Source organism: Adiantum capillus-veneris, chromosome 8 (assembly GCF_014529385.1).
Source record: "Adiantum capillus-veneris isolate H3 chromosome 8, ASM1452938v2, whole genome shotgun sequence".
Lineage (NCBI taxonomy): Eukaryota > Viridiplantae > Streptophyta > Polypodiopsida > Polypodiales > Pteridaceae > Adiantum > Adiantum capillus-veneris.
This window is the reverse complement of record NC_140938.1, coordinates 149661150-149680887: the sequence shown is the minus strand read 5'-3', so window position 1 is coordinate 149680887 and position 19738 is coordinate 149661150. Positions and strand designations below refer to the sequence as shown.

The 19738-nt window shown below is 45.8% G+C and overlaps 2 pseudogenes; both read right to left on the bottom strand.

The window, feature by feature from the left end:
- Positions 1-340: 340 nt before the first annotated feature.
- On the bottom strand, positions 341-1040 carry LOC147453158 (uncharacterized; annotated as a pseudogene).
- Positions 1041-13615: 12575 nt separating this feature from the next.
- On the bottom strand, positions 13616-17421 carry LOC147453157 (uncharacterized; annotated as a pseudogene).
- Between the last annotated feature and the right edge of the window lie 2317 nt (positions 17422-19738).

The following is a 19738-nucleotide window of genomic DNA, read 5'->3' as shown; positions in this document are numbered from 1 at the left end:
AAATTTGCATGACAAACTATAGGCCTTGCCTATACTTTCCGCACTGTAACGAGAAATCGTCCTGTGCACCTCCATGAAATGTTCATACCATACAGTTGTAAAAATGTCCCCAATGAATATGCTCCTAGCATACTCCAAATGATAGCAGGACCAAAATGAAAGCCTTGTAAGTATATACATGCCATGCATGATAAAAAGTCGCAAGGGTTAACTCTGGAGTGGTGTACTCAAGCGATGCTTGATTTTTATCTTCAACCGAAACATTTATGTTGTGCAAACAAAATATGCCACAAAATTTAGTGCCCACCCGCTGAATCACATGAATCGACTTGCTATGTTGTCAAACTCCTGCATGATGCATGAGCACGCATGCCATGCTTTTCGTATCATGGTGGTGTATAGCTTCCATCAAAGCGCTAAAGAGCCTCGAATCGGCGTCCTCTAGTGATGTCGGGCATTCGATTGGAAATCCATGGCGAAGGTAGAAACCGTGTTTCCATATCCTTATGGTGAACTGGAAGCCTTGCTTCCCTAGCACTTCTGCATGCATACCTTGGAAAAACCACCGTTGCCGCTCTTTGAGACACTCATGCATCGTAGCAAACCGGTCAATTAGTCCTTGAATGGCCCTTACTAAACATTGCGTGCAGCCATGGCTCCTGCAATTGTTGCATGCAACCTTGGGTGGGCCGGCTTCTCCGGGACCCCTTGGGCACCCCATGTGTGGGACAAGGCCCTAAGAGTGCCCCATGGGCACCCTAGGCACCCACACTATGGCCAACCCCTAAAGGAAGCAAAAAATAAACAACCTGCAGCGATGGCGGCAGAATAAACTACGCAGGGAAAAACTCCAACATGCTGATCCATGCGTTGCTCCAGCCACCTCCATCATGTGACGAAAAACCCCCCTCAGGCCAAGGCGAAGCTACAGAAAGCATGCAGGTCCGATTGCATGCATGTCGAACATCGCGACTTTGTGCATAGAAGCGGTCTGTCCCACGCGGAGTTCGGCCCCGAGCTCTGTGTAGATCTCCGATCATAAGAATTAGAGAGAGAGAGAGAGAGAGAGAGAGAGAGAGAGAGAGAGAGAGAGAGAGAGAGAGAGAGAGAGAGAGATCGCCATGGTTCCCTCCTCCATAGCTCCCTGCTGCCCCCTCCTCTCCACCTTGCTCTAATACGAGTGTAAGACTGCGGGGGACTAGACCATGCAACTCTCCACCCAATCATGCCATATATAGACTCCTAGCCCCTAAATATAGCTCCCCTTGACCGCATGTCCGTCCTAGCCCTTGGCCCTGCCCTTGGCGTGACAGGCACCTGCCTGAGAATTTGATCTTTGCCCTTACAATACAAGTGGTCGTCTATAAGGCGGTACCTAGTAGCCTTTCTTACGAGCCACTATTTTTTGCCTCTGTTGTGTCTTTTTGGACATTCTCCTATATCTAGAATACCGATGATATCAGGCATAGCATCACGACCTTGGAAGAGGGGTAGCTTTAATTTGATCGCCCCTACGGGAACGTCTTGTATTCTTTCTTTAGCTAGAGCATCTATCTCTTGATTTTTTGCTCTGGGGACATGGAATAGTTTCACTGCTTCAAACTTCTTTAGAAGGTCGTTAACTTGGCGAACTTGACCAAGTAAAACCTGATTTTTACAATCCCAGGTGCCATTTCTCAGCCTTATCAAAAGCAAAGCGTCGTAGAACACATTTAGATGCTGAATTCTTTGTGAAATACATTGTTCGAACCCAAGAATTACGGCTGCATATTCTGCTTCATTGTTGGAGTGGGAGTATAATAACTGCCCAATGGAGAATACTCTTTCTTGTCGTTCATTGAAAATGAACATGCCTACTGCAGACTGATCCATTGTTCTCTTGTATTCTCCGTCAAAGAAAAGAGAGTGAGCTCTTTCTAGCCTAGGACTTTCTATCATTGGTGTTTCTTCCTTTGCTTCCGTGTTGACCTTCAGCTTCTTCTCATAATGGCGATGAGTGAGAATTCCTGCTAAACTAGCCCCGGTGGATTTTTCTACTTGCATGGTGTAGTCAAACTCTTGTAGTCTAATTAACCACTTTGAGATCCTAGATGAGACATCCATGTGTCGCATTACATATGGGAAAACCTCCTCCATTGTGAGGATTACAAAGGGTCTAGGCAGGAGATAGGAGCGGAACTTTGTGGTAGCAAACATTAGTGCCAGAACCATGTGTTCTACTTCGGTAAATCCTTTTTCTGACGGGGTCATGACACGACTAGAAAAGTAAATAGGACGCATGGAAGAAGTTTTGGGGTCCTTTTGCATTAGCACTGCTCCGAGTGTATCACTTCCCACACTAGGGTTCACATAAAATGGCTCGTCCCACATAGGAGGTGAAATCGTGGGAAGCTTAGCTAGGATTTGCTTTACCTCAGTAAAATGCTGCTCATTCTCTTCACTCCATGAGAAGATATCCCTCTGGGTGAGTTGTTGTAGGGGAAGGACCACTTGAGATAGCAGGTGAATGAACCTACTTAAGTATCTTACCTTCTGAAGGAAAGAAACCAGCTGCTTGGCGGTGGTGGGTGACGATAAAGATACCAGGGCCTGAATCTTGCTAGGGTCAGCCTCGATTTGGAGAGTGACTTTACTTTCACCAATGTGACACTTGTCCACGTTGAGTTGGCCCCCCAAGGTTTGCAGCCTGGTTGAGACATCATAGACTTTGCTTAAATGAAGGGCTCGTGAGCTATAAATGCAAAAATCATTTATGAAAACCCGTATTGATGTTCCAAAGTAGGGTTGGAAAACAAAAGTCACATAGCGTTGAAACGTGGCTGGGGCGTTAGTGAGGCCAAACGGCATCACTCTGTAGGCAAAACATACCCAAGGTGTAATGAAGGTTGTCTTCTTCTGATCTTCCTCCACAATGCTAATTTGGAAGTATCCTGAGTAGCCATCGCATATTGTGTATCGCTCGTGACCTGCCACTTCATTGAGTATTTCATCCTGGAATGGGAGGGGAAAGTGGTCCCTCTTCGTGGCTGCATTGAGAGGTTTATAATCCACACAGACTCTCCACTTACCTTTTTTTTTTTGGTGTGACTACTACTGGGGAGACCCATTCTAAGTCTTCAACAGGGTAGATGAAACCTGCTTGTAGCAAACTTCTCACTTCTTTAAGCAATGCCTCTTGTTGGATTACTCCAAGTCTTCTGAGCTTTTGTACTACGGGTTTACTGCCTTCCTTGAGCTTTATGTGGTGTTGTACTACTGTAATACCTGTGATCTTATCATAGCCATCAATGAACAAAGTAGTGAAGTTACCTAGCATGGAGACGTACTCCTTCCTTTCTTCATTGGTTAACTCATTCGAGAGAATTTTTTGTAGCTTACGTGCATCCTCCAAGGACTCCATACTTGATGATCCCTCTTGGTTTGTAGAGGTTGTTTTAGATTGTGTTAATCTGTTCGGGTCTTTAAGAATGACCCCCATTACTTCGATGCTACTGTCACTTCCGTCGGTGGTGGTCGTCTGTTCTCCTGAGGTAGACGAGTAACTGGTGGACTCATCTTCTGAAGCCTCCAAGATCATGTTGCGCTGCTTTCCAGTCCTCATGTCATAGAATATGGACTTCCCTTTAGCATCCTTCATCTGGATCATCCCGGTGCTCCAGTTTTGTTTAGCTTCCATAACCATAAGCCAAGGCCTCCCAAGAATGATGGGGTAGTCCTCCCCTTTGTGTGGCATGACGAAGATTTCTACCTCCACTTTTGTATTGAATGATTTTACTTTGACCGCATTTACAATACCTACGCATTTCACTCTTACATTGTTTGCCATCTTGGCTCGGCAGAGTGCCAGCCTACTTACCTCTAGACCTAGATGGTGCATCATCTTTTCACTCATCACGCATATTTGCACGCCACCATCTATGTAGACGTTTGAAATTATCTGCCCCTTGATGTGAGCGTCCATGGTTTGCAGGATGTCGTCGAGATCCCTCCCACAGATAGCCCCAGCTATCCTGGGCCTAGATTTCCTGGTACTTACGATTTTTTTCCATTGCCTCCTCATTCTGGGTGCAAGGTGGAGTAATTGGGGCCAAGTTATCTTCGGGCCCTACATTAACACATCCTGAACTAAGTCATAGGGTTTTGCATACTCACCTAGTGAGAAGTCCACGATGTCTATCTTCCGCTGCGGTTTAGCTGCTTGCTTGCTAGACTCGGCCTTTCCTTTCATCTTCTCTTCTCTTTGAGATGCCTCCTTGTGCCTCATACGCTTAAATCCCATAGCATCCCCTTCTCCTACCTTCACTTTTCCTTTGTGCTTCTCTCGAGCTGATTCTTCTACTTTCGCCTTACCTATAGAGTCCAAGCTAATAACACTCACCGCTTGGTTCACAGCAGGTGGTGGGGATAGTGGCGGAATGAGAGGTTGGGGTGGTGGTTGCTGTTGTACAGGTGGTCAAAGGATTTGGACCGGTGGGATTGGTCCTGGTTGCCTAAGTGGTGATGGTCTTGCTCTTGGCGGAGAGATCTGATTTTGTCTCCCTCCTCTATTGAAATTCTGCCTCCTCGGGTGTGGACAGTAGTACATTCCATGGCCATCTTCCCCGCAGTTGTAATAGTGGTACTCTAGGTTCTGCCTTCATTGTCCTCTTCCTTGTTCTGGGTTCCTGCCAGATGCATGCCCTTGCTGCACCAGATGCACAGATAAACTCTCTAGTTAGGTGGTGATGCGACTTAGCAGGTCTTGCTGCTCTTCTGATGCCTCCTGCGGTTGGGCTCTATGATTGGCTGTTTTGCAGCCAGTGGGGTTGGTCGGGCCGAGCTTGTTTCCTCTGACTCGTTTACTCTTGCTTGCATGCGCAGCTTCTTGTCTTTAAGGTGGGCTACTTCGACTGCCAACTCATATGTTGCAGGAAACCTTCTCTTCACCTTCTCTCGAAGTGGCGACCACAGACCAGCAATGAAACGGTCCTTCTTTAGGAAATTAAGTGCTCCTTTGCCTTCCTCTAGTGAGGCAACCCATCTCTCCCATAAGTCCACAAATTTGGACTCGTAGGTTGCATACTCCAGCAGGCCTCCCTGCTTTAATTCTGTCAGTAGCTGCCATAGCTTCTCCGAGGTTGTGCCTCCACCAAACCTCTTTACAAAAGCAGCCCTTAACACTTCCCATGCATTCTTGGTAGCCTGGGGCAATGCATTATACCAGAACTTGGCCTCTACTTTCATCAGTAGAGGAAAAATTCTAATTCGTGAAACGTCGTCATCTTTGTTGGAGACGACACAAGCAATGTCAAAATCATCCAAAAAGTCGGTGGTGAGATCCTCTCCCTTCTTTCCACTGAACATGGGGAAAGAAACACTTGCCATGGTAGCGACTCAGGAAGCTTTTTACAGGGGTGGGTGGATAGGTTAAAACAGGATAAAGATAGAGACATTAAAGGAATGATGGTAATCTAATATGGGGAGAATGATAGGGTTCGGGGAATTGAGAATTTCTCCTAGTACCGCCGCACCGAATAGGTGTACGATCTTCTGTTGGTAGAAGACTTTCCTATCTACACAAATATTCACATGCATATGCTGCAGAAATCTGAACTAGAATGCCGTCGGCCCGTTTTTCATCATGTAGAGAGGGTGAAATACTTACTCATACTCTTACCGTGCCAATTTTGATGAGTCGACACATCCACAAGAGGTCGTCCCCTTTCATGGATTCTACCTTTCCTTCGTTTCTCAGCACGTACGAGGTGATGGCAACGCATCTGACCACTCCCAGCCTCTTGGCTAATAGCAATTGAAGGTAATTTCCGTAGTCGGCGTGTTGCATGAATTCTTCTCCATTCAGTTGCAGCTCATCCCTAGTCCACTGGGTTTCTCCCGTGGTAGAGAGTTTCTTCAGGATAAGTTGTACAGGGAGAGGAGGAAGATCCTCCACTCGCTTTCCAAAACAGCAAGAGCAGTAGCCGAACCACTCTTCTCTAGGACATGGGAATCTTCTTACCACTTCTTCTTCCAGATTTTTGAAGTGGATTGGTACCACTCACATGCGTCGTGCAAATCGGTAGGCGACCTTCCACCGCTTAGCTTCGGATGACTTCTTCTTTGGCAAAGTGGGTACAACCCGGATTTCTAATCTTGAAGCACTTGCTTGGCCAGATGCTTCTCCCTTCGGGGTCATGTGTTTCTAGACTGGCTTATCTTCTCCTTGCCTTTGGATCGAGCAGCCCCATTAGGCCACTTTGGAGTTATAACTTTGATTGCAGTTTCTTTAGGGAAAAGAGGTCTCACCGTTTGCTTCCCTTCCTTGATGTGAATGACTTCTTCGCGATGAATGTCGATGTAGATGACGTCAGCCCTTTCGTTGCCTTCGTTGCTGGCACTCATTGACAGTGTGCCTTGGTTGACAACAGTGATGGCATTTCACCGACCTCCCACCTGATGCTCTCAATTTATAGTTAGAACGAGTGACACGAGATTGAGAATTTACCTCTTGAATGCTGACGACACTGCAGCCTGGCAGTAGCACCTCAATGAAGGCGGCTAGTGCCTCCTTCGTCTCCTCTTCTTCCGTCCTCCAGTTAGAAAATTCCTTCAGCCATTCGTCCATGATTGATAGTGGGCGTCACTTTCAGCACTGTAAATTGAAGGGTCTTAGAAAGCCCTCCTCAGTGGGGGCACCAAATGACGGACGCAAAGCGGACCCCGAACCCCGACCGCCTCTAAAACTTCGGGATCTGATTGGCGTGCCTCGAGCCTACCACGGTAAAGCGAACAGGGGGCAACACCTAGCTTTGAGCGGCTAGGACGCAAACCACGATGATATGAACACCGCAAACTTACACACACACACACACACACACACACACACACACACACACAGAGAGAGAAATTTACAAATGATGAAAACCCTCGGGGGGGTGTGAGGGTGAATTATTTCTGCAGTATTTACAAAGTGGCACGCCGTGGTGGTAGAGAGGTAGGGAGAGGAGGTGGTGCAACCTACTTGGTGCGTTCTCTAAGACGACTCTATGATTGTGAAACTTACTACCAAGAGCGTGTATACATGTGTGCCTTGACCAGTGGAGTCGAGACATGGGTGTGGTTCCCTTCGTATGGTGCAATTTCCAAGGCAAACACAACACACAAGCCCCCTCCCTGTGATGGTGATAGTGTCAATCCTTCCCACTACACTCTACCGAATGCTTGGCTCCTCATGAATTGCCCCCCCCCGATAGTGACCTCTCTGTGCCAATTTATAGGTGTTGGATGCTTGGATTATGGTAATCCCAGTGTGGTTAGGGTAAGCTTAATGGGGGGGACAAAGCAAGTGGTGGGCCCGGTGTGGTTGACCCTTGCTTTGTTTTGGGAGGTTTATTAAAAGATGGGAATCTCTAGGTGGGCCTTTGTGACCATCACCTAGAGAGAGGATATTTATAAAAAATGGGAATTTACAATGGCTCGGGTGAAAACTGAAAAAAAAGAAGAAAATAACCTATAAATTATTGGGATGGCGTCGTGGTTGCGTGTTGCCAGCGAATGGTGTGTTGCCGGTGCGTCAGTGTCGAGCGTACTTCTTTTCGGGGTCGGACAAGGCATGCCTTCGGCGCACTTCCTCTTTTTGTTGTTGGCGGCGCGTGCTTTGGATCCTTCATCTTTTTGTGGTTGTCGTAGTTGTGAAGTCCTTTGTTTTTTTTTCTGAATTGGTGGTGTGTATACGCCTGTGGGTGTACGTATGTGCATATGGGCGGATGTGTATATATATATATATATATATATATGTATATGGGTGTGTGTGTGTGAGTGCATGTGTGTATTTGAATGTGTGCGCGAGCGTGCGGTGGGAATGGGGGCTTATGTGCATAATGTATATATGTTTTTTATTTTTATTTTTTTCTTCTCTGTTTCGCGGACAGTGGCGGCTACGCAAGCTTGGGGTGGGGGGGGGGGGTGTATGTATGAGTGGTGTGTGTGTGTGTGTGTGGTGCTGAGAGAGAGGGTCAAGATGAGGGTGAGTGCTTGGTGTATGAAGGCGTGGGCTCCATGGTCATGCGCGCTGCGCCTTCGGGCTTGAAATGAGAGAGAGAGAGAGAGAGAGAGAGAGAGAGAGAGAGAGAGAGAGAGAGAGAGAGAGAGAGAGAGAGAGAGAGAGAGAGGATGAGGTGACGCTAGAGAGAGGGGGAATCTCCTAGGGCGGGTGCCCACCGTGGGGGGGGGGGGGGGGGGTAGAAGTCAATGGTGTGGGGGGGATGGTGGGGATAGCGGGCCAAGGGAAGGCTGAGTGAAGCTGAGAGGAGGGTGAGGCCAGCAGGTGGGGAAGAGGGGGGAGAAGTTAGGGGAATAATATTAGCAGGTCAAAGGGGGGGGGGGGGGGTTTCCATGCGGCTCATCACAAAGGGAGTACGAGAGAGGGGTCGGGGTGAGTGCTCAAAGCTTGCGCTTAGCCGAGGGGGTGGTAAATTTGGGAGAGAGGATATTAGAGAGAGGTATGTAGGAAAAATGAGAGAGAAATAGAGGGGGTGTTATTTCATCCAATGCCCGTCGGGCGGGGGGGGGGGGAATAAACTACGGAGGGATTAAGTATCTGAAACCGAGGGCGGCCGGTTAGTAGGCTGGGGTATGGACCAACGGGGCTGAGGGTGACAAGGCCGGCAAATCGAAGGGGGGGGGGGGGTGTCATGCCCGTAGGGGTGTTGGGAGGATTGACCAGGCGGTGCCGAGCCTTCCAACAATGTTGCCAAGGCTTCAACAGAGGAAAAATAAGTTTTTTTTAATCTTCTTTTTCTTTGATTTTCAAAAGTCGGCTATCACTAGGTCCCCTTCTTCTATCTTTTTTTCTGGCAGACTCTCATTGACTTTGGCCATTCTCCTTTCCCGCTCCTTCACGTATTAGTGTGCTGCTACTTTTCTATCCATCTGCAATGCCTCAAGGCCGACAATCCTATCTTGTGAGATAGCTTGTGGAGTGGCATTGATGCGCCACATACCTTTTAAAGAACCCAGTTGTGCATGCACTGGCAACACTGCCTCCTTATCATAAACCAATTCAAATGGAGTAAAGTTGGTCGCCACTTTGTAGGACGCCCTGTAGGCCCATAGACATACTTCGCCAGCATCTTAATGATTTGTCCACTGGCACTCTCCACCAGACCATTGCATTGGGGATGATAAGGCGAGGAAAACCGATGCTCAATCTTTAGTTTTTCCACCAATGCCTGCATAAGCTTGCTTTTGAACCCTTGCCCTCTATCAAAAATGAGTACCCACACTCCAAAACGGAAACAAATGTTATCGAAAACAAAGTGGACCTCAACGTGTGCATTTACCTCCTTCATAGCTTTGGCCTCGACCCACCTGGTGAGGTGGTCAATGGCTACCACAACATATTTCTTGCCACTTGTAGACTTAAGGAGTGGACTGATGGCATGCAAACCCCACTTCTCAAAAGCATTCTAAGTGACAATGACCCCCTGTGATTCAGCTATCAAATGCCTCTCTCGTATAGTCTGGCATTCATGGCAGGTCTTGCACCAATAGTGCACATCCTTCACTACTGAAGGCCACAAAAAACCTGCTCTCAACAATCGAAACAGTACTTTAACTTTCCCCTGGTGTCCGATCTCCTCATGACATTTCTCCAGTACCAAGTTAATCTCTTCTTTATAGAGAACTCTCCTCAGCACCCCGTCTCTGCCGTAGGTCATCAGGTCTTCACCTACTAGTGTAAATTTACGTGCTTTCTGAACTATCCTCCTCCTTTGCAGTTTAGACAAACCTTGAGGACACTACCTGGTACTCAAAAAATCCTCCACCTCCTTCAATGACTCCCTATCTGTGTATGTGGCTGGAGCCACATATATACCTGCGACATGTACCTGTACCTTATTGCTTGCTAGCTGGCCTGCCTCTTGGTTGTTCTCTCTCTTCACATGCTTGAACTAAATCTCTCTAAAGAACTTCAACAACTTCTTGATGGCAAATAACCAATGTTTTAAGGAATCACGCTTTATCTCCCATTGGCCTAGCAGTTCCTTGATGACCAATAATGCATCACCTTTGACCACCAACCTGGAAATGCCGAACTCGATGCATTGTTTCAAACCTAGATGGAGGGCGAGATATTTTTCTTCATTGTTGGTATAAACATCCTCCAAATCATAGGATTTTAAGAAGATTATCTTGCCGTGTGGATCGTGTATCACCACACCTCCTCCAACTTTCTTTATCACCCTCCTATATGTACCATCAAACCACATGGTAAAAGCTCCCATCAGGTCGGGCTCCTCTTTGGCTTCATCTCGCACCACTCTTGGACAAATTGGCAAATCTATGGCCTTGTTGACCAAAATATCCACCAAATGGGACCGACTTGTATGGTCAATCTTGAACTCGAACTCAAATTCCTGCAACTTTATCACCCACTTCATGATCCGCTTCCCTGGCTTCAAGTGTAGAACTATTTTCGGCAATAGATTGCTAGCCGTCAACACATAGAACTTACACACAATGAGGTGCACTTTGAACTTTCTACAAGCAAAAACCAATGCCATGACCCACTACTCTGCTTCAGTCTAAGCCACCTCTCCAAGAAATATCAACCTGCTTTCAAAGTAGATAAGCTTATAGCTCCTTCCTACCTTTTGCAGTAACATCGTCCCAATAGCCACGGTACCTACCGTAGGAATGAGGGAACGAGAACACACACAATACACAACCTAGATGCCTCTCTATAGCCCAGCAGATATCCAGCACCCAAACCACTCGGATAGGCTCATACACATTGTATTTTCTATATGGCTTTACTAGTAAGCTCGTAATTTGCACAATTCACGACTACACCCACCTAATTATATGCACCTTAACAACGCAAACTCGCCAATAGCTCAACACATAGCACATACCTAGAGCAATAGAACATAGCGGAAATCATTCCCTCCCATATCTTGCTCTCTCTTGCACTCAGACCTGCTCTCTCTCTCTCTCTCTCTTTTGCTATACACAAACTCCAAGGGTCCACACACAAGCCCCAAGCTTTGAGCACAAAGGAAGACACCAAGACACAATAGATGGAGTGGGTAGCTGAATAATGAGCTTTTAATTAGAGTTAGGATAGTCTTTAATGCAACATACACAGATACGATCGAGGTCGGCCCCTTTAAGCTTACATAGTAATCTCAAAAAAACATGAAACCATAGATGTCTGCCATTCATGTGGAACTTGAATTTGAGTAACTCCTGGTCGAGGTTGCCTTCTGGGAGAACACCGATTGCCTCCCACTTGAAGCCTTTATTTCCGAATCTGAGCAAGGAACCCCTCCTATGGCAGTTACTTCAACAACCTCTGCAGCCCTCCTTGCCTTGTTTCTTTCTGTAGAACTACCCCCAGCGAGATGGAGTCCCTCAACCTCCTCCTACTGATGGCGGCCCCTTAGGCTGCCCTGGCTTCCCTTTTACTGTAGTGCTACTCACTAGCTACCAAGGGGATGGCTCCACTCTGCAGGACACCTTTCTCCGCCCGTGCCCTCCCCGTTGATGTCTTTTTTTCATCCCCTGATGCTTAACTCAATCCTCTCGCCCCTCGTTCTCACTCCCTTGCATGGCAGATTCCCCTGCCTCTGCCCACGCACCTGGCCACCTGCCCACCTCGCGGCACTTTCCTCCTCTTCTCACGTGCGGTGGACCACTTCCCCCCTGAATGAAAACACCACAAGTGGCACCACTTCCTTCCTGGCCGCCATGCTCTTTATACAGATGGCGCTTTTGCTTATTTTCTCTATCATGCAGCCCGCCACCTCCTGAACTACAGCCGGTTTCGGTTTTTTTTCAAAGGATGGTGTACTTTAGACTTCCAAGATTTTCACTTACATAGCACGCTGTTCCCACCCAAGGACGACCGCAATCCAAAGCACCGCCAAACGAGTATAACTCAAGGTTGTAGTAGCCGAGTCCGAATACTCTCTGCTTCAAGTAGCCATAGCCGCCCCTTTGGAGCTGCACTTCAATTGCTCTGTCATTTGCTGATAGTGGCGGCCACTCCAAGCGTGGACCACCCCGAACTTGCCGTAATCACGACAAATAGCCTCATTCAATCTTCAATCCTTGAAACAATCCTCCAAAAAGAACGCCGTGGCCAAATAATGTGACCATAGAATAACCAGAGAGTAAATTCCCTACATCTGCGAGCATTTTAATTATTAGAGGTTAAAAACCAATGCGTGACCTGCTAATTACCACATCTGGCGTACACATCATGATCAAGCTTGCCGCTACCGGCATCTGGTATTTACTTCACCGCCTCGACTTGTATCTACAGGACTCCATACTAATGCAACAACCATTCTACTAGATTAGCATAACTTTGTCGCACCATCATTGCCCAACCCACTGGTTGAACATTGATGTTCATCCAATGAAAGCTCTTATTATTCAAAATTGTAAACCTGCTAACACTATGCAAAGATGAAATAAATTCATATGTACAAAGTTCTATTCATGTATTTCTGTTATCTTGGACTGCACCCTTCAGTGGGATGCCTAACCCCTTCAACAAGAACCTGATGAACATCTGGCGTGAGAGCTCTATCAAAGTAGAGTTTGAGACGAACTCCATTTATACTGTGTCGAAGGATCTTACCATTGGACCGCTCTAACTGATAAGTAGTATTAGGGAAAGCTTTGGAAATTTTGTAGGGCCAATCCACTTCTTCTTGAACTTTTTCTGGAACGTAAAATCAAGGTATCTCTCGTACTTCATAACCAAATCCCGTTCTTGTAGCTCCTTTTTTGGCAATCTTTGATTGAACTTTGCCACACGTTTCTCTCTTTGTTGCACATAGAAATCTGCTGCAGCCTCTCGATCCATCTTCAAAGTCTCCAATTGTGTGATCATGTCCTGCAAAATATCTCTTTGATTCACATTAGCTTGTCATAAACCTTTAATTCCCATAGTTGTATGTGTACAGGTAAGACAGCTTCTTTGCCAAACATCAATTTGTAGGGAGTGAAATTGGTGGCCACTTTGTAAGAAGTTCGGTAGGCCCATAAGAATTTTCCACCTGTTTATAAATATACTTGGTGAGCATTTTAATGATGTGACCATTTGCACTTTCAACCAAACCAATACACTGTGGGTGATAGGGAGATGAGAATTTGTGTTGAATACCCATCTTCTCTACCAAAGCGCATAGAAGCTTGCTGCGGAATCCCTGTCCTCTATTTGATATCAAAACCCAAGGCACTCCAAACCGACAGTAGACAGAATCAAATACAAATTGAGCAACTGAAAAGAGCATATACCTCCTTGACCACTTTGGCTTCTACCCATCTAGTGAGGTAGTCGATAGCTCCCAAGATGTACTTTTTTCCACTCGTAGACTTGGGAAGTGGGCCAATAGCATCCAATCCCCACTTTTCAAATGCATTTTGGGCTAATGTAGCCCCTTCTGACTTTGCTACTAAACGCCACTCACCCATAACTTGACATTCCTGACACGTCTTACACCAGTAATGAACATCCCGTACAAGAGATGGCCACCAAAAACCTGCTCTGAGAATACGAAAGAGTACCTGATCCTTACCTTGATGCCCACTTTCTTCATGACATTGTGTCAAAACCATGCCGATCTCCTCCTTGTAAAGAACTCTCCTCAATACTCCATCATGGCCGTATACCATAACGTCTTCACCTACCAAAGTGAACCTGCTAGCCTTTTGGGTAATCCTTTTCCTCTGTAGCTTGGACATGCCTGCGGGACCTTGACCTGTGCTCAATAAATAATCAACATCTTTCAGTGTTTCCCTACCTGCATAGCTGGCTGGTGCCACATACAGAGCTTCCACATGCATCTGTACCCGGCTACTACTGGCTAACTGATCAGCTTCTTGATTTTGCTCCCTCCTAACATGCTTGAATTGCACGGCTTCAAAAAACTTCATTAACTTTTTAACTGAAAAAAACCAATGCTTGAGAGAGTCCCTCTTCACCTGCCATTGCCCTAAGAGTTGTTTGATAACCGAAAGAGCATCTCCCAAACTTGATACACTGCTTAAGGCCCACGTGGAGAGCCAAGTACTCTACCTCGTTGTTTGTATGCACATCCTCCATATCATAAGCTTTTGGAAAAATAGTGTTACCTTGTGGATCCTGTATAGCGATCCCGCCTCCGACTTTTTGGATAATTCTCCTGTAAGCACCATCGAACCACATGGCAAATGCTTCTTTTAGATCCGGTTCATCATTTGCCTCTTCTCAAACCACCCTCGGATACACTGAAAAATCTACACCCTTATTTATAAGCACGTTTGTGAGATGTGACCTGCAAGTGTGATCAATTTTAAACTCAAAATCAAACTCCTGTAACTCTAGTACCCACTTCATAATGCGTCTCCTTAGTCGTAGGTGAAGCACAACTTCAGGTAATAAATTGTTAGAGGTAAGCACATAAAACCTGCGACCAATTGAATGCACTTTGAACTTCCTACAAGCAAACACTAGTGTCATCACCCACTACTCAGCCTCTGTGTAAGACATCTCTCCTGGACTGATGACCCGACTCTCAAAGTAGACGGGTTTGTAGCACCACCCTATCTTTTGTAGTAGGAATGCACCAATTGCAACTTTACCCACTGTCATAGCAACATAAAAATCATCCTCACGGTTGGGAGGACAAATAGTAGGCAATTGACATAAGATTTCTTTAACCTTGTCAAAAGTTGCATGTGTGTCTTCATTCCACTGAAAGCCATGAACCTGTTGACTCATTTTTTGAAGAGGGTATACATACTGTGAAATCATCCAAAAGAATCGACAGAGGTACTTCAATTTATGCACAAATGATGCCAAACCTGTAGCACTTTTGGGAGGCTCCATCAACACAAGAGCCTTTACCTTGTTCGGATCCGCTTCAATACCATTCTGTGAGACCACATGCCCTAGCAAGTGAGCTCGAGGTTGAGCTAACTTATACTTTTTGGGATTCAATTGCCCACCCGCTTCATCCAGTCGATGAAAACATAACTTTAACTTTGACAAATGATCATTCCTAGAGTTGTAACACCCTATGTCATCCATGAAAACTCTGATCAACTTACCAAGGTAAGGACCAAACACTTTATTCATCCAATCTTGGAAAGTTGCATAAGAATTCACCATGCCGAAGGGCATTCTGCGATAAGAAAAAGAGCCCCATGGCAAAACGAAAGTGGTTTTCAACTGGTCTTCAAGTGCAATGCCTATCTGGAAGTATCTAGAGAAGCCGTCCATAATAGAGTACCTTTCGTGACCTGCAACTTGATTTAAAATTTCATCCCGAAAGGGTAAAGAATAATAGTTCCACTTGGTTGCAGCCTTTAAAGGCTTATAATCAACACACACTCGCCATTTCCCGTTCTTCTTATGTGTTATGACAACCGGGGAGACCCATTCAGATTCTTGCATGGGATAGATAATACCTGCATCCAATAGCTTGTTCATTTCCTGCCAGAGAGCTTCCCGCTGAATTTCCCCTAACCTCCTTATCTTTTGCGCCTTTGTTTTATGCCCCTCTTTGAGTATGATCCTGTGTTCGACTTCCTTGGCACCTCGCAAATCTTTATACTCAATGGAAAACAAATTAGGATAGGATGCAGAGAGTTTCACATAACTTTCCTTCTCTTGCTTTGTTAAGTCTTCTCCTAGCATACCTCTTACCTCTTGGGCATCAATGGGGAAACTTGAGGTTGCATAGCTTCTTTTGGAATAGAGTTATCGATAGTAAACCCAAAGAGATCAGCATCAACATGGAGGAGATCGTCATCACTCTTTCCCTCTTCTGTATCCGTGTAGCCTTCATCATAGGTTGACTCTGTTTCGTATTCATAGCTTGTTGTAGAATCATCTCCCTCATCCTTCACCATGGGATGAGAGAAACTCTCCCTCGTCTGTAGATCAAGCATCACATTTCGATCATTCTCTTTATCAAACAAAGTAAATACCCCTTTTCCCAATCCTGCTTGGCCCCCATTGCAAGAAGCCATGGTCTACCCAATATGATAGGGTTAGCATTGTCACCAGCTTTCATAACAAAAATATCAATAAGGCATTCAACACCCACAACCTTTACCTTCACATCCTGTGCTATGCCCAAACACCTGGCCTTGGTATGGTTGGCCATCCTTATTCGCACATTAGATCTTACACTGCTTTAACTCCTGCATCCTTCATGGCGGACTCGGTCATGACATACACTTGGGCCCCTCCATCGATGTATGCATGTACCTGCATCTTCCTTTCAATAAGAGCATCAACAATTAGTGGAAGCACATCTGCTGGACTCCCAACCCTCAATGCTAGATTCCCCACCATATGCACTCTTGTTTTGTCCCATGGAAGCCTGGTGCTAGCACTAGTAGACCACTAATGTCGCAATTTAGGATTTAAGGCAAGCAACTGATTGAAAGTAATGTTAGCCTTTTGGTTCTTGACATCACTCACCAAGTCATCATATTCAAAATGATCCCTTCCAAGTTGTTAGCCGGATTTCTTTATTTTTTGTCTCCTTATTCTTTTGCTTGTCTCTGGTGGCTCTCTACCTTCATCGACCTTCCCTTGGGGGGTTCACTATGTGTAAAACTACCATATCACGTGCGTTCAAAACATGTTTGTAAAAATCCTTATCTATGAATTTTGTTTAGAATATAATGTACCCTTTTCTTTTAAAATTTGTAAGTTTTTTCCAAATTTGAAAAAATAATGCCCTTTTGTATATATATTTCTGTATGTTTCAAGAACATTAATATAAATACCCTTTTGTTGAACTCACGTGATAGGCTACATTTTTATTATGTGACCTCCCCGGGGACCTTCCCTTTGCCTTTGCGAGCTCTAGTCTCCCATTCTTTCTCAGTCTCTCTTCCTTCACGTGCCCTCTTGTTGGCCAAAACATCCACTACCTGCTGATCTACTCCAATTATATTAACACAATGAACTTCCTCATTACCTTGAGGAGCGGGAGGCACAGGATTGTTAGACTGTTGATCTCTTTGCCCGTTGAATTGCCCTTGTCGTCTCCCTCTTCTGAATAGTGGATACATACCTCCTCTTTCTCTTGGTGGATGCGGACAATCCGGTGCATAGTGTCCTTCTTCGCCGTAGTTATAGCAACTTTCTAGCTCTTCCTCTGCCCGCTCTTTGTTGCCCTTTGTCCATCACACTCAAACAAAGCTCTTGCATTTGTTCCGATAAGTCTTGAACAATACGTACCCAGTGTTGATGAATAGCTTCCACTTCACAATTTTCTTGATCCTCTGCACGAACCTCACCTCGATCTTCTTATTGATATTCATGCTCTTTGCTCGAGCAATTGCTACAACACCGTTGTAGTTCTCGGGGCTTTCTAAATCCACCTTTTCTCGTACCTTGGGATGTAGGCATGAAATAAAATTGTCCATCTTGAAATAGTCGTCGTTGGCCAATTTCATTGATGTGGCTAATTCTGCCCAACATTCTTCAAACCGATTAAGAAAAACATTCTTCAAACCGATTAAGAAAAACAGTAAATTTTTCACTTACATCTTTCCAGGGAGCTTTGAGCTTTGCATCCATATCCATAGGTGATACTTCCTTTTGAAAATGTTGTAAGAAACTAGTCCGTAGAGCCGGCCATGCGTGTCGTAGCTCGCCCTGCAATGTATCGAACCATGCTTTTTCCTTGCCACATAACACAAATGGAATAGTGTCCATCTTGCTCTCTTCATTAGGCATCCGTAATGATAGCATGTATAATTCAAAGTCTGCAATCCATTCGACTGGATCCGCCTCACCTATGAAAAAAGGGCCATAACTTTGAGCTACCATGGTATCCTTCGGTTGATCTTTGCACTGTTTTCTTCAAAGCTATCAGCGGGTCCTCCGTGGGGGCACCACTAATGGAATGGGAGAAACCAGAACACACAGGGTACACAACCTAGATGCCTCTCTATAACCCAGTAGATATCCAACACCCCAAACCACTCCGATAGGCTCACACACACTGTATTTTCTGTATGGCTTTATTAGTAAGCTTGTAATTTGCACAATTCATGACTACACCCGCCTCATTATATGCACCTTAACAACACAAACTCGCCAATAGCTCAACACATAGCACACACCTCAAGCAATAGAACATATCGGCAATCATTCCCTCCCATATCTTGCTCTCTCTTGCACTCACACCTGCTATCTCTCTCTCTCTCTCTCTCTCTCTCTTGCTATAAACAAACTCCAAGGGTCCACACACAATCCCCGAGCTTTGAGCACAAAGGAAGATGCCAAGACACAATACATGCAGTGGGCAGAATAATGAGCTTTTGATTAGAGTTAGGATAGTCTTTAATGCGACATACACAGATACGATCGAGGTCGGCCCCTTTAAGCTTACAAAGTAATCTCAAAAAAACATGAAACCATAGAAATCTGCCATTAATGTGGAGTTTGAATTCGAGTAACTCCTGGTCAAGGTTGCCTTCTGCTTTGGAACACCGATTGCCTCCCACTTGAAGCCTTTATTTCCGAATCCGAGCAAGGAACCCCTCCTATGGCAGTTACTTCAACAACCTCTGTAGCCCTTCTTGCCTTGTTGCTTTCTGTAGCGCTACCCCGAGCGAGATGGAGTCCCTCAACCTCCTCCTACTGATGGCGGCCCCTCAGGCTGCCCTGGCTTCTCCCCTTTAACGTACCGCTACTCACTAGCTGCCAAGGGGATGGCTCCACTCAGGCCACCTTTCTCCGCCCGTGCCCTCCCCGTTGTTCTCTTTTTTTCGCCCCCTTAGGCTTAACTCAATCCTCTCGCCGCTCGTTCTCACTCCCTTGCATGGCGGATTCCCCTCTCTTCCCACGCACCTGGCAACCTCCCCACCTGGCGCCACTTTCCTCCTCTTCTCACGTGCGGTGGACCACTTCCCCCCTGCATGAAAACACCACAGATGGCACCACTTCGTTCCTGGCCACCATGCTCTACATACAGATGGGGCTTTTGCTTCTTTTCTCTGTCATGCAACCCGGCACCTTCTGAACTGCAGCCCGTTTTATTTTTTTTAAAGCATGCATGGTGTTATTTTAGACTTCCAAGCTTTTCGCTTACATAGCACGCTGTTCCCACCCAAGGACGACCTCAATCCAAAGCACCGCCAAACGGGTATAACTCAAGGTCGTAGTAGCTGAGTCCGAATACTCCCGGCTTCAAGTAGCCCTAGCCGCCCCTTTGGAGCTGCACTTCAATTGCTCTGTCATTTGCCAATAGTGGCGTCCACTTGAAGTGTGGACCACCCCGAACTTGCCGTAATCACGACAAATAACCTCATTCAATCTTCAATCCTTGAAACAATCCTCCAAAGAGAACCCCGTGGCCAAATAATGGGACCATAGAATAGCCAGAGAGTAAATTCCCTACATCTACGAGCATTTTAATTATTAGAGATTAAAAACTAATGCCTGACCTGCTAATTGCCACATCTGGAATACACATCATGATCAAGCTTGCCGCTACCGACATCTGGTATTGACTTCACCGCCTCGACCTCTATCTACAGGACTCCATACCAATGCAAGAACCATTCTACTAGACCGACATAACTTTGTCGCACCACCGTCATTGACACATAGAAATCATCCTCTTGGCTTGGAGGGCACATAGTTTGCAGCTGACACAAAATTTCTTTCACCCTGTCAAAATCTTCTCAAGCATCTTCATCCCATTCAAAGCCATGCACCTGTTGATCCCTATTT